This window comes from Ptychodera flava, chromosome 1, assembly GCF_041260155.1.
Source record: "Ptychodera flava strain L36383 chromosome 1, AS_Pfla_20210202, whole genome shotgun sequence".
In the NCBI taxonomy this organism is placed as follows: domain Eukaryota; kingdom Metazoa; phylum Hemichordata; class Enteropneusta; family Ptychoderidae; genus Ptychodera; species Ptychodera flava.
Genome location: NC_091928.1, coordinates 17,305,511 through 17,319,616, shown reverse-complemented (window position 1 = coordinate 17,319,616; position 14,106 = coordinate 17,305,511). Strand labels below are relative to the sequence as shown.

At 35.7% G+C, this 14,106-nt stretch overlaps 1 protein-coding gene across 1 annotated transcript in view; it reads right to left on the bottom strand.

Moving 5' to 3' along the window:
• Positions 1–1,709: 1,709 nt before the first annotated feature.
• The window catches only part of LOC139131600 (uncharacterized), a 56,136-nt gene continuing 43,739 nt past the window's right edge, over positions 1,710–14,106 (bottom strand). Inside the window, exons 9-10 of the mRNA XM_070697722.1 lie at positions 8,994–9,101; positions 1,710–6,461 (exon numbers count right to left, since the gene is read on the bottom strand). The gene's annotated coding sequence lies outside the window, so the exon portion shown is untranslated. The remainder of the gene's footprint in view (positions 6,462–8,993; positions 9,102–14,106) is intronic.

Here is a 14,106-nt window from a genome sequence, read left to right as displayed (position 1 = left end):
CAAAATCTGTCTACGGACGGACGGACGGACAGACGGACGGACAGACGGACACACACACAGACATTGTGGCGACATAGGACACCTTTGGTGCTTCGCACCACGGTGTCCAAAGGAGTGGTTCATAGTCAAGCTAAGTTGTTACAATTGTTCTGACAGCAACCCTCCAACACTATAGAGGTCATGAAGCATTCACGCTTACGTACTCGCTATTACACATCTCACACAAACTTTATCAGATCAATGAATACAACACTTACAGCTTGGTTTTAAGGTTACTTGAGTGATATCAGTAAGGTTTGTCCAAATCATGCTGGAATTTGCATATTCCACTTTTTTAGAAAAAATCTCCCATGAAACTTTTTGTCAGATTTCTTTAAAATTTGATATGAAGATCCATAGGGATGATCTATATCAGTTTTGTACAAACCTTTAAAAAAAATTCTGTTAAACTATTTTCACGCAATTTTTGCCGTTTTTGATTAAACAATTCTAAAATCATCTTCGTCATATCTCCTTGACTGTCTGATTTATTTGTTATGCTGATCTGTAGGGATGACACGCTCAGATTTGCTGAAAATATGATAAAACTTTCACACATATTTTGGGGAATTTTTACTGGTTTGGTCAAAACATTTGGACGTTTGAGCCATGGTTAAATGATAGTACATGTACTTACACAAAATAGACCAGCTGGCACTGATCAGTGCATGCTTATGATGTCAGGTTGGACTTTCCTATCCCCCCAAAAAAACAATTAACAGCATATACAGAAATTTGCTTCAAATATGTCCCCTGTTCATCAGTATTCCCGTACTTGACAAACCAGCCACACTTATCTTTATTATCTCAAATTTCACAGCGACGCTATATCGGTCACTTAATTTAACATATTTTACTTTATGATCTACCTAGGGACCCCCCCCCCCCAATTCATCTCCACAGAATTTGTTTTGTTCTCTTGGCATACCATGCATTTGCTTAGGAAAATGTCTTAAGATTGAATCCTTTTGGTCACTTCCTCTCTCAACTCTTGGCAATGTCTGACAAAATCAGTGACACCTAATAAGCTGCACTGATTTTCAAGGACATGTCCAGGGTTGATAAAAGATTAGACAACTCTCAAGCAACTCTTCCCACTGCCTATAACCTTAATCCTGTCAAGTGAAATAAATCACATTAATTTTCAGGGTGTCCAGAAGCTTTTATTCCAGAACCATACTGCCAAGTCTGTGGGTTTGTTGAGGTATGTCCGCAAGGCTGATACTTTAACTTACTAATGTAGCAGAAGGAAGAAGCAAATTGCTTTTTTATAAAATAACAAAAGAATTATCAAAAGTTATTATCTTGTTAGCCCTTTCACCCCCATGGTTTTGTGAAAATCCATTGCTGTCAATGGTGATTGTGGACCTGTTTACAGTAAATTAGGGGTGAACAGGTTAATAGGACAATAAACACGATTGTAACTAATTTGGGATAATTGGATCTTCATAATATTTTTCAAATTTCTTAAAATTGTTAGGTGCCCAATAGCTGAATGTTGCAATATTACAAATTACTCATAAAACCAAGTGTATAACTTACAAGGAAAAGCAGATGAGCTTACATGTGCAGATTAAATTGACATTACTTCACCATCCAATTATCCCAAATTAGTTCCAATCGTGTTAATAGCTGAAATAAGGACACATACAGACAGAACATCAGCTCACTTGTGTTTGATTCTTCTTTCATTTATTTTACAACTGTATGTACTGGTAAATACTTTTCTACAACAATGGCTATATGTCAAGAGGTTCTGTATTGAAGAACCTGAAAACAATGCTTCAGTAGTATAACATGGTACAAGCCATTTTTCACAATGTTCTACAAAAAATTGTATATACAGAAGTGACTTTGCTATCTAGAGCACTTATGTGTCTCCAAAAAGTACATCATTAAGGCTAGGTCTCACACAAAGAAAAAAAGACTCTTTGTAGAAATTGTACAAACTTAACCCAGAAATCATCTCATACTTAAAGCACATTGCTTTATTTTTGCAATAAAAATCAAAAATAGGAAACCATCAGTTTCTTTGCATTTGCTACAAGTTACACACAACTACCACCGGGTGACTGGGAATATGAAATTGCTCTGGAAAAAGACAAGTGACACACTGTTGTACATGGATTAAAATACTACCAATGATAAACAACAATTGAGAACTATACTACACTGTTACACCTTTCTGAAAATCACTGTAATCCTTTATTACTGTTACAAATAACATCTTCATAGACAAACAAGTAACAATGCCATTTGTTGCACAATGCTATGAGTAAAGTTCTTTGCAGGAAAATATACATTTCTGTTCATAAAATCTACTGTTTGTAAAATCCAAACTTTGGACGCTGTTAACTTCTCATTAAAAGTACAATATTTACATTTCAAGTGAAATTATCTATTAATTGTTGCATTCCTATATGTTTTCACAAACTGTACAATTAATAGTCATCTTGATCAAGTCGCTGCTTGTCAATGTTATGTCATTGATATCCACGACTGTACTGCAACAATGCATCTCTACATCTCAAAAAGTTCACAAATCATACTAAAACCATACTAAAACCATACTAAAACCATAATAAAGGTAACCTTTACACTCCATACAAAACAAAATCTGCTGTGATATGAGTAGTCTGAGTATAGCTGCTGAAATATTAAAATGCATTTACTGTTACAAAAGTTGATGGTTTGACTAACACTAGCATTTGAAATATTTGTAAGATATTTCATATCGACATGTCACTCTTATAAGCACTATTTCTTCAAAACTTACAGAGCATGACCATAGTAAATTAGTTTCTTACCAACACCTACATTATTCAGTGCTCACAATGTTGAAATAACCAGCATCACAGTTTTCAAAATCATACAGAAGAGTGGTAGTTAAAATTACACTTCAATTATCCACTAAGTAAGTATTTAACCATGGAAAAGCAAGGCCTGTTACAGAATTCACAAATTTGTAATATGTGGAAATTGCAGTAATCATAGTAATGACAGATTGTTATCTGCGAGTAACATACATGTAATACAAATTTCAGACCCTACCATACATCTATGTGTGCATGCAAAGGCCTTTGGTCATGTTTTCATTCTTATTATACCAGAAAATAAGTACATTTTCTTATTTCTCTCCTTAAAGTATCCTGAGAACATGAAGTAGAAGCCTTGCCATCACCATGGATTTATTTCTAAAGTACACTGAGAATATATGAAGTCTCTTCTGAAAATGAATGGTTTTAAAACAACAGTTACTGTTACATTTCAATAATCTTTCATCTGTGACAATAACTATGGCCGTGAATAATGACAATCACAATCATTATTTAGACAAGAAAAGTACTCATTACAGCATCCAAAATACATGGGTTAATTCAGCCTCAACAACTCACACACCATTGGCTACACTCTGTGCCTCCAACTCCCAGTGCATCATGGGAGAAGTGTTGAAGTTTCTAACACCAGTCTTTCCAGCAATTTTTATTTGATTAATGTACAGTCACATATTATCCCAATATATTCAATGTACAGGGACTGTCCATAGAACAAATATTGAAAAATATCTCTAATAGACAGAATATTTAATACATCTAAAATTTAATGAAACAGATAAATTGATTGCATTACCAGTTATAAAAATATAAATCCATGACAAAAACAATAACAATGATAATTATGATTAATGTGTAGATGTAACATAGCATATAATCATAAATTATATGCTACAGCAGACGTTCTGCAGTCCACACAAATGAAAAGTTTCTGCTGTTCTATATTTCCATGGCATAAGAAGCATGTTCAGAGGTGTAGCGTATCAGATGATAGTGTGTATCTGAATAAACTGATTGATAAACTTGATGATACCAACTGTCTGGCTTTTCCAGCTTTGATATTATTGACTGTAATTTAGTACATTCAGAGCTGTCTTGCTCAATGGATGCCCTTAGTGTGATTGAATCTAGTGTAACCTGATTTGTTTCTATTTCTTTGCTGACAGGTATTAGTAGATTGTTCATAACACTCAATACATCCCTATCATTATGGCTTTCAATCTTCAAGTATTTTAGAACCTTGTTTTCCCTAAGAGCTGCTGCTATGTTATGACTTTGCTTATCAGTAACACCATGGTAGTGGCCATAAATTGTCATTGACTTGGCATACTTGTTCTGTTTTATAACACTGTATACTGATTCATTATCTGTTCCACTGCTGATCCCAATACCTATGTCATTCAATGTCATGTTGACTGACAAAGCATTGTATAATTCATGGTGAGGATACGAAAAGTGCAGTGATTTCAAGCTGGGGCTTATTTTCATTAATGCTGTTTTCATTTTCAGAATTAAATCTGATCCGCTGAAATCAACCATATCCAGTTTTAATGACTCTGTAGTATCACTGTTTTCAAGGAAAGTGCATAAAGCATTGACTGATGCATCTGTCAAAGAAGAGCCATTGGACACAATGCAACCAATTTCTTGTGTACCATTGTGTGTCATTGTCTGCAGTATGTCATCCAATTGATCTGCTTCAAATTTGAAACTTTCCACTGATATGTTTTCTTTGATTCTTTCAATTACATTTTTTAACCCTGGGTTATTTCCTCCATTTCCTGCATCAACATTTAATGACAAGCTGATACTTTCTCCCCTGAATGTGTTTACTACACCAGCCAAAATATCAGTATCTGTCAATGTCCACTTAGCTTCTGAATAAATGGTCAGAGATTTCACATAAATTGGATTTTCTCTAAGTATCTCTAAGCAGCTGTTGATCTTTTTGCCTTGAAATCCTAGCACACATAGAGTGTCAAGAGTGATACTAGTTTTCCCGATGAGTTGCAACAAGCGCAGGAAATTTTGAAAGCTGATGTGTTTTTTATCTAACTTGACTAAAGTTTGATATTTCAAATCCACCAAGCAATGTTTACTAGTATCAAGTACCCTGTTCTTTCCATGTGTGTAAACTATGGATCCATGGTGTAATACATCAAAGCAGGTAATTAAGGCTTCAGTATACTTTGATTCAAACAAGAATGTTATTAAATCACCACAACGCTTTTGAAGAGATGTTAATGTTTTTCTCATGTTCTCGCAATCAGTGTTCAATGACTGCAGCTTTCCATGCATTTTCTGCAGATTCTTGTTTAATTCTGTAAAAAACAAACTTCCTGTCTCTTCGGTAACATTACCAGCAATAAATTTTAGAATTTGGAAGCTTTTTTTGGGTAATTTAATAAAGTCCTGAAGAATTTTGGTGTTTTTTGATTTCAGTTGAGATGACACATGCAATGCTGTGAAGTATTCAAGCCATGTCTTGTGATAGAAAAAGTAAATTTCCTTGAATTTTCGTAAAGCATGTCCAAGATCTTTCACTAATAATCCAAAGTTGAGAGATGCTTCAGAGGAGATATCTGACTTATCAAACGTTGTTTTATTATTTCTGTAAGCTGTATAGGAATCTAAGGCTAGGGCATCTATTTCACTAATAATTTCCCTAGGTACCTCACTATCTATTAAATCAATGTTATTCTTGGCACAGTATCTCTTTAGGATACATTCAAGTATCTCAGAGTACAGTTCGGTTAGTGTCTCTGGGAAAGAGTAACCCTGTAACTTGTGATATTCCCAAAGAATACATAGAAATGAGACATGTAATGGATTCTCTAGAAGATCTGTTATAAAATCTGACCCGTCCTTCTGTTTTTTAATTTGTTGGATCAATAAATCACCTTTATTGGTGTCACCCTGGAAACATTTAAAATGTATTCATTTCTTTGGTCTGATGTAAAACCCTTCACTATTAAAAACAAATCAAATGTTTTCAAGTATTTGTCACAGAGACGAGGCTTGTGGTGGTAACTACTGTACACCAGTAATAGAGGTCACCTGAAAGGAGTCGTGGAATTTCAGTACATATCAAGTGAGAGTCATCCAGTTCATCCAGACCATCGCACAAAAAGATCACAGATGTTTCATACTTTAAAATTAAATATGAAAGCTCTTCCTTTGAAAGGTCGAAACCATCTGGTATCAGCTGATTGAATATTTCGGCAATCATATCATGTTCTACTACATGTCTCATTTCCAGAAAGAAAAGCAGGGTGTACTGCTGTAACTCACCACAAGACCAATCGTAAACTAACTTTCTACATAGAGTTGACTTTCCCATAGCTGGTGCGCCCTCTATCCTGATACGCCTGTCATCAGACGACTTAAACATGTCATGAAGATTTTCTAGCGCTTCACCCATTTTAAGAGTCACTCCCTTTACTTTCTTCACTTCCAGTGTTGTGTATACTTCATGAAGATTGAGATGAATGTCATCATTCCATGGAATTGGTAGGAGTTTTGAGTAGTGATGTTTGTACTTCTGCTTCAGTAGTCCGACCAGTGCTGATAGTTTAACAGACAGCACACCTAGTAACAATCAAATATTTTTTGAAAGTTGATCAACATCTACTATTATCGTTTTTAGACAAATAAATAAATACTAGTAATAAACAAATTGCATAACCCAGAATTAGAGTGCTTCAGCAGTAAACTATGTCAAAATGTACAAAACAGAATTATAGGATTTTGACTTCCAAGCAATCATTGTTTTGACATGACTATGAAATGACTCTTCATGTCACTTAGAACACAGTAAGATTTGTCTTACAAGTGATCAATGTCTTGTTTACAGTCTGTGATATAACAGAATATTTGAAGAATAACTAAACCATCATGAATGACTTTACATCAAAGGCAGTGAAAAAAAGGCCATACTGTTCTACACGTATCTCACCGACAGTATACACAGGTCAATTTCAGCATGTTCAACAGTGTTTGAGTGTTTGTAGATGCACGTTTTGTAAGTTTATTTATTTTAATTGGAATAATGGTAGACCTGAAACATATTTGAGACACATCCACTAATATCCAAAGTGTATGTTCTGACTCGAGTGCTTCATGAACTCTACAGAGTGTGGAGGGGTTGCAGTCAGAAAAATTGTGACAACTATAAGCTCTGACCAAGTTGTTTGAACTAATCTAAAATACATCAAGATTTGTAAACTTGTCGTACGACAAGGGACACCATCTTTCTTATTGTCGCTGTTGGGACTTTGGCTCCAGCCTGATATTGACAAGAGTTTTCACACCTATGACATATTTATATTTATACCCCTGAGAAAGTTCAATTCAAAAACCTACATTATTTATCCCATTCACTGAAGGAATTAAAGCACAGAACGTAAATGAGCAGAGCAAAATGAAAATGTCCAGTTGCACCAATTATGTATTATGATTATGTGAATCTTGAGTTTGGCCAGTGTATTTGGTGTTGCATCAAAGTCTGCTTCCACATGTATTCAAACTGAGGCTAAGTTAACATTGCAATGACCATTATAGATATGTAAGCTGTTATCCATATGGAATCAATTGCGATATTTTCATGAAGGTCAGTCCCCAGTCCGCTTTGTTTAGGACACACCAATCCCAGTTCACCTTTCTCCTTTGATAAAATCATGGGTCTAATCAAAGGGCAGTTGTCATAGGAAGGGTACATATGTTAACCCTTTTTTACCTCATGAAGATTAAACCAAAACAATTTTGGAGCTGTAGACTTTAGACCCCTGTTTTGACTCTATACAACTTTTGACCCATAAATTAGTTCTTTTCACCTATAATTTTGTACAAAATGTAGAGTCTTAGCAGAAGCATTTGGCCACAGCTGTAGACTTTGACCCCATTATACAGAAAATCACAGAAGGATCATGTTCCCTTCAGGAGACACCGGTACCCAATGCAGACCCTGTCTAAACACATCAGTGAGAGATTTTATTGATGTGCATTGTTTTCATAAAATTTATATTTTTCACACGAGAAGAAGCAGTTATAGACAACCCTTTAATATTGTTGATGTACACTTTCATCCACAATAATTTACTATATTTTCATGACGTATAGTCCTGAGATTATGAGGAGGCGTTCATCAGTAAATTCAAATTTGTATTGCGGTATATCTTGATCATCAGTAATGTGCTCATAAGAAGTTGCAGGGATGACAAGACAGGCATCTATGATGCTTCTGCATTCAGTCTAAACACGGTAAGGTTTCCTCCCTAGGATTTCAAAAATTTGGGACTTATCTTATTATAGCCAGTCTGCAGGACCGTTATTATCCTTTAATTAGGTGAGCATTGCTGAAGTCAAGCTGATGATCGACCTAGTTTTGCACAGTTATATTACATTGTATTATTTCTATCCACATATTCAATTTCAATGCCAACTGTAAATTAATGATTGAAAACTGTTTTGAGCACCGTCATGCATGGTACCATGAATCCCTCTTGATAACAAAATTTATATAATTGTGCAATGCAAGAGCCCTAAAGTGTCTGCTTCTGACATTCTTAGATTAACCCTACTAGGAAGTCTCATAATAATAACAACAAAAGCTTGATTTTCTGGCCTTGAAAAATCCGAATGACTTTGCATCATCCATACTTACCAGGCTTAACATCTTTCCGAACTATTTATGTATGTCTTTATGAAAATCCACGCTCTGCGATTGACACAAGTCTGTTTGTTTGGCGGTCATCTTTACTCCTGCGAGATTTCACCACTATTGGGGTAAGTTTATCACTTCAATTTATATAAGCTGACGTATTTTTGGCAAATCTAGATAAGATATGAAGTGTTGGCCTCACTCTAAGGACTTAGTTTCAGTAAATGCTAGCTGCATGTAGTCATGACAATTCAGTGTGGTTTCAGTTTGCATGTCATTTCTCTGGCAATAACAATTTTTTTTTTTGCCAATATAAGCATCACCACCAAAAAGACCAACAACTTAACCTACTACACCTATCAATTATGCAACAATTTTTCATCAGCCTTTGTGGTGACCAACTCTGTTAGTGGCAATTACAGAACGTTTGAGTAAATGAATTTTGATACACATTATCTTACCATCTGTTATTTGTTGTGGCGAATAACTGTGACATTCAGAATTGGATGGAGTCAGGCTCTGAGGATGATATTGCCCAGTTTCAGTCACCCTTGGATGAGGCGAGACTTCTGTAACAGTAAAAATATCACAACAAAACTATTTTAACTGTGAAGTTATATTTTTATGTAAGATGATTGAATGTAGAAATGAATGTCATATTAAATACCTCTCACCATAGCTCACACTAGGAAATAATCCCGAGAAAAAGTGTCGTGCTAAAAACACCGACGACTATTTAGGGAAACGTGGATAATGTGTAAAAGGACGGATCATTCAATATCTGACTGATATTAGAGCTGCATTAAGCCATGCAGTTTAATGCTTTTTATTCTTTGTCTTGTAACATTTTTCCGATTGAATAATGATGGAGTCATTTATAGATCTATGTCAGGAAAGGCAGCATAAACTGTAAGAAACTGAAGGACTGTTTGAATGAAACATGATAAAAAAGTTTTATAGCATAAACCTAAATCTCACGGTACAAATATATCGAGATACAGTATGACAATTATCCAAAGTGTCCATACATTAAAAAATCTATTATTGATGCACTACAATTGTCAGGGTTTCCAGGTCACAGAGGAGGGCACACCATATACTACATATGCAATGTACCAATGAAAAGGAGTGGGATTTATGCCTCCGGGTTTGGAGAAGAGGTCAATACTATAAAGTAAACAGAAAAAATTAACAAACTGTTTTGGCCTATTAAAGTTTGCATTACTTCCTTGTTTTCCCTGTATGATACATGTATTAAAGAGCTGCTAGACTGTGATGATATTTGTCACTATTTTTGTTGTATATGTGTATGTCTGTTGCAAGTTCTTGTTCAAATCCAAAAGGCATTTTGAAGCACTAAGCTACCAGTATTTAGGTTGTCAACACAGCGTCTGTGCAGGTGAAGATATTGTGTCAACAATAGAGTCTACACGCTGTATTGACAAGCTCAACTGCATATCTCAACATGCTTCAGGAGATAGAACAAAAAACTGTAATTGGAATTAAAACCAAATATAGTAGGAAAAACATCAAAAGTTACATTTACAAATACAAAGTTGATATCATTAAAGGCACATGAGCTGTAACTTTGCTGGTATGGCATGAACCCAGCGGCTGAATGAATGAATGAATGAATGAATGGGAGCGATGAGACAAAGGCTGATTATGAAGTGTCGTGTGCAAACGTGGCTGATTGGCTGGGAAGGAGGATTGATAACAGTCATGGGTAGAAGAGCCGATTGGCTAAGGGGACGACAGTGGAGATGTAAGGAAGGCAGATAGCTAGGTGTGATCACAAAACACATCTGTGATAAAACACAGAGTTGATATCATTAAAGGCACATGAGCTGTAACTTTTGGCATTATAATTCATGATTTTATATTTAGATTAAAATTAGTTCACTCTTACTCAAGTATAATTATCAACTGAATGGGACTGCATGGGGATCGAGGTTTCAGTAAGGCAAATAGTAAACGGGTGCCACACCCAAATATGGCTGCCTCCATACAGCTACATGATAGACAGCATAAATGGTGCATGTACACATTTGAATCTTAACAAATACAACTCGACGTATTAACCCACTGAAACGACGGAAAAGGGATTCACTCCACTTTGACAAAAAGTCCTCCTTTTTTCACATAACATGCCATGATTTTGAAAATGGCAGGAAATTTAAAATGAATAAAAATCTGTTCAATTTCTTGCCTATTCTGCCACAAGCAAACATTGTTGAGGTATATAGTTAATGTCTGTAACATTAAAGTTGCCGACTGCAATAAATATCTGAGGAAATTTGAGGTACTTTGAGGTTTGATGAATTTCACAGAGTTGCATCTTATGGGCCTTTAAGATATTACTCAAACTGAAGTCAGCAGTCATACAAATGCATTTACACGAACAACTACAAAAATTGTGTGTTATCAACATTTCGTACACATTCTCTTAAATTACCTTGATTCCCTGAAGGTTTGAAATATTTGTTTTGCTTGTCTAGGAGCATTGACAGAGCATTCAGATCAATTTCTACTAAGACAAAAACCTTACATAACAACTTTCCTGAATAATTCTCACTTGATGCAAATTGTATGCTCCTTTAAAATTATAGATTTATACATATCCCTTCAGCCCAATTATCCAAAGATATTAGATAAATAAGAAAAAATACTATGTTTTTCATCCTAATCCATTCACGTCGCTAAGTTTGAAAAATATCATGCACAGCAGAAAATGGAATCTCTGCAGGATTATGAATATAATAATATGCTCTTCATAGTCCTGAATAGAGCATTGTGTTCATGGTTTGGATAAAATTCTGGTTTTCTTACAAGTGACAGATGAATTAAGGTGCTGCAATGGTTCTATGTTGTCGATACACCAGTAATCAGTAACTTTACATTAAAGGCAAAAACACTGTCCTAATACAGCAGTGAATGTATTTCATGTGCTACTTTCTTGGCCCCAAAAAAGTTCAGCAACAAGCATTCCAACATATAGATTATCTCAATGCAAGATTTCAACTTTGGGATGTTTTTGAAAATAACTTCAAAATCAAGATTATACTCATCAGGCATGTGTTACTTATTCACAAAACAGCTCAGAAACACTTAGCTCCAGGATGTGAATTTACAGGTGGAATTAAGAAAACATTTGTTATGATGTTATCAAATTTCAGAACCGTGCTAAACATCAAGCATCTTCTTGTTCATATAAATGCCACAGCATGCAAGATTTTCTGTATTATATATCCAAGTGGTTTTCTTGTCACTGATTGGATTTTGTAATTAATTAAAAATAACATGCATAAATTAACGGTCCATTACGGGAAAGATCCATTAACTTAGGAATACCCTACTTCCCTACTTAGTTATCAGAGGATCAATTTCACAGACCTGCCTTTCCTACAATGGCACTACAATGGCACCGAGCTGGATAAGATAAACATAACAATGGAACATTCACACCTTGGGGATTAAAAGTCTTCTGTTTGGCACCGAGTTGGTCAGGCAAGGGCCCAGGTTTCAGGTACCATGCAAGTTAATGTGGTCTTTCCCTAATGCAGTTTGTGTGACACAATCCATACATGATCCCTGAAAAGAAAACCTATAAAGCCAAGGATTTTATAGGGATTGTCCAATCGATTTTTCACCATACCTTTCTCTATTTATTATGAAACAAGTCATTGACAATGACACAGATTTGTATTAGATAAGTTTAACTGTATATACAGCATGATTCAGCTCATTTAAGTTGCATACATTAACACCAATCTGTCCTAATGGAGTATGTGGCAGTTTACTATCAGGCAACAAGTAAAGTGAGTAAGCATCATTTACTGCATTAGAATGCAGGTGAGCCACCGTAATTTCTCTGTCAACACTCTAGTGAAAATTGCTTCATTGTGTTTTTCAACATTTACAATTGTAGTATACAAGTAATTGCATTTCACATTGATCTGCTTGACCAGAAAATTCGTCAGCCTTTTGCTGAAGTAGGTTTATATCTTCTTGTGTATATTGGCCAATTCTGAGATGATTAAGTAATTCTGCAAAATGTTTATCATCTCTCTGTCACATAATATTTGTCAGTTCATACTCTGAAAAGTACTCTTTCCAGAGGTTTATTGATAAAGGGCCATATCCCTGGTATAGATCTTTCAAAATCCATCCATCCATGACAGGTTTAAGTTGCAACATATCACCTACAGAGACTATTGACACACCACCAAATATCTTATTTCCTTTGATTTCTTGAAGACGGAGATTAATAAAAGTGAATAAACTGTTACCAACCATGCTAAGTTCATCAATGATGACAACTGATAAATTCATATATTTTGTTTGTAGAGTGTTTAATTTGTCAGTGTGTAATGGTTTATAACGAAAATCTTGACTTGCTGGTATTTTAAAAGCAGAATGAAATATAGCTGCAAAGCAGCGATGACCAGGTTTTGAGAAATACAGGGGCAATAGAAAAATAAATATGCAAATAGATGAAAGGCTACAGTAGTATTTGTGAAATTGAGGTCAAAGGTCATCGAGGTCATGTGACATTGTGTCAAAAAATTGTATCCCATAGTTATCTCTATATACCAAAATCAGACCTCAAGCTCTACTATTAAAGCCGCACTTTTCAATCCCTGGTTCTCGCATTAGTGGAGTTCTCCTCCCTGTCAAACACATGGCAGTACGATGTTTGATTTCTATAACATTAATTACACAAACTGATTTCAATCTTTTGTCACCTTTTGCTAATCCGGCAAACAGAGCTTATATAATCGTTTGATTGACGGTCCGGTTCAATTGCCAACAGTCATTTATTCCCCAGCACCACGCGCGAATTTCCTAAAAAACGTCTTCCAGTCACGTTAGAATTTGAATATAACCACTGAGTTCGATCGGCAGCAGCTTCGTGCTGACTGCTGGCAGTCTGTCAGCGTTTTTGCGGTCGGAAAAAACTAAAAAGTGGCATTTTCTGTATCGTGTGCCCTCATGTTACCTGCTTGGTGTCCACTTACACAATGAACACCGCCATAGGTTGGCGCCCTTTTAAAGGGAGGCCCCGCCTTTAAACCCAGAATTAGGTATGTGCATAATAAATGAGGTACTGGAAGCGGCTGGTCATGTGACATTTTGTCGAAAAACTTTGCTCCCATAGTTATCAGTGTTCTCCCTGAATAAGGTAACAGGGGCGTGGCGCCCTCTTGTAAATTCCGAGCGCCCCCTTGCCAGAAATAAAAAGATTTATCTTTTTTGAAACATAAAACAATAAAATGTACGGGGAAAAAAGGTTGACAGTGATTTACAAGCAAAATGCGAGCGTGAGCGTCGATCCTGCAGACTGCAAACGTAACTCTCATCGATCTTGCAAATCTCGCGAGTTTGTGATGTCATCCGAGATCATAAGCCCATTTGCAACTCATCGAAGGCAGCCATATTTGCATGGCTCAGTCCGTAACGTTAACGTTACGTTGCATTAGGTAACCGACTTAGCTGAGTAAACATGGCAAGGAGCTTGAGGGTAACCAAGGACAGCAGAGTACACTGAAGTTTTTATAGGAGGTTAGAATTTCG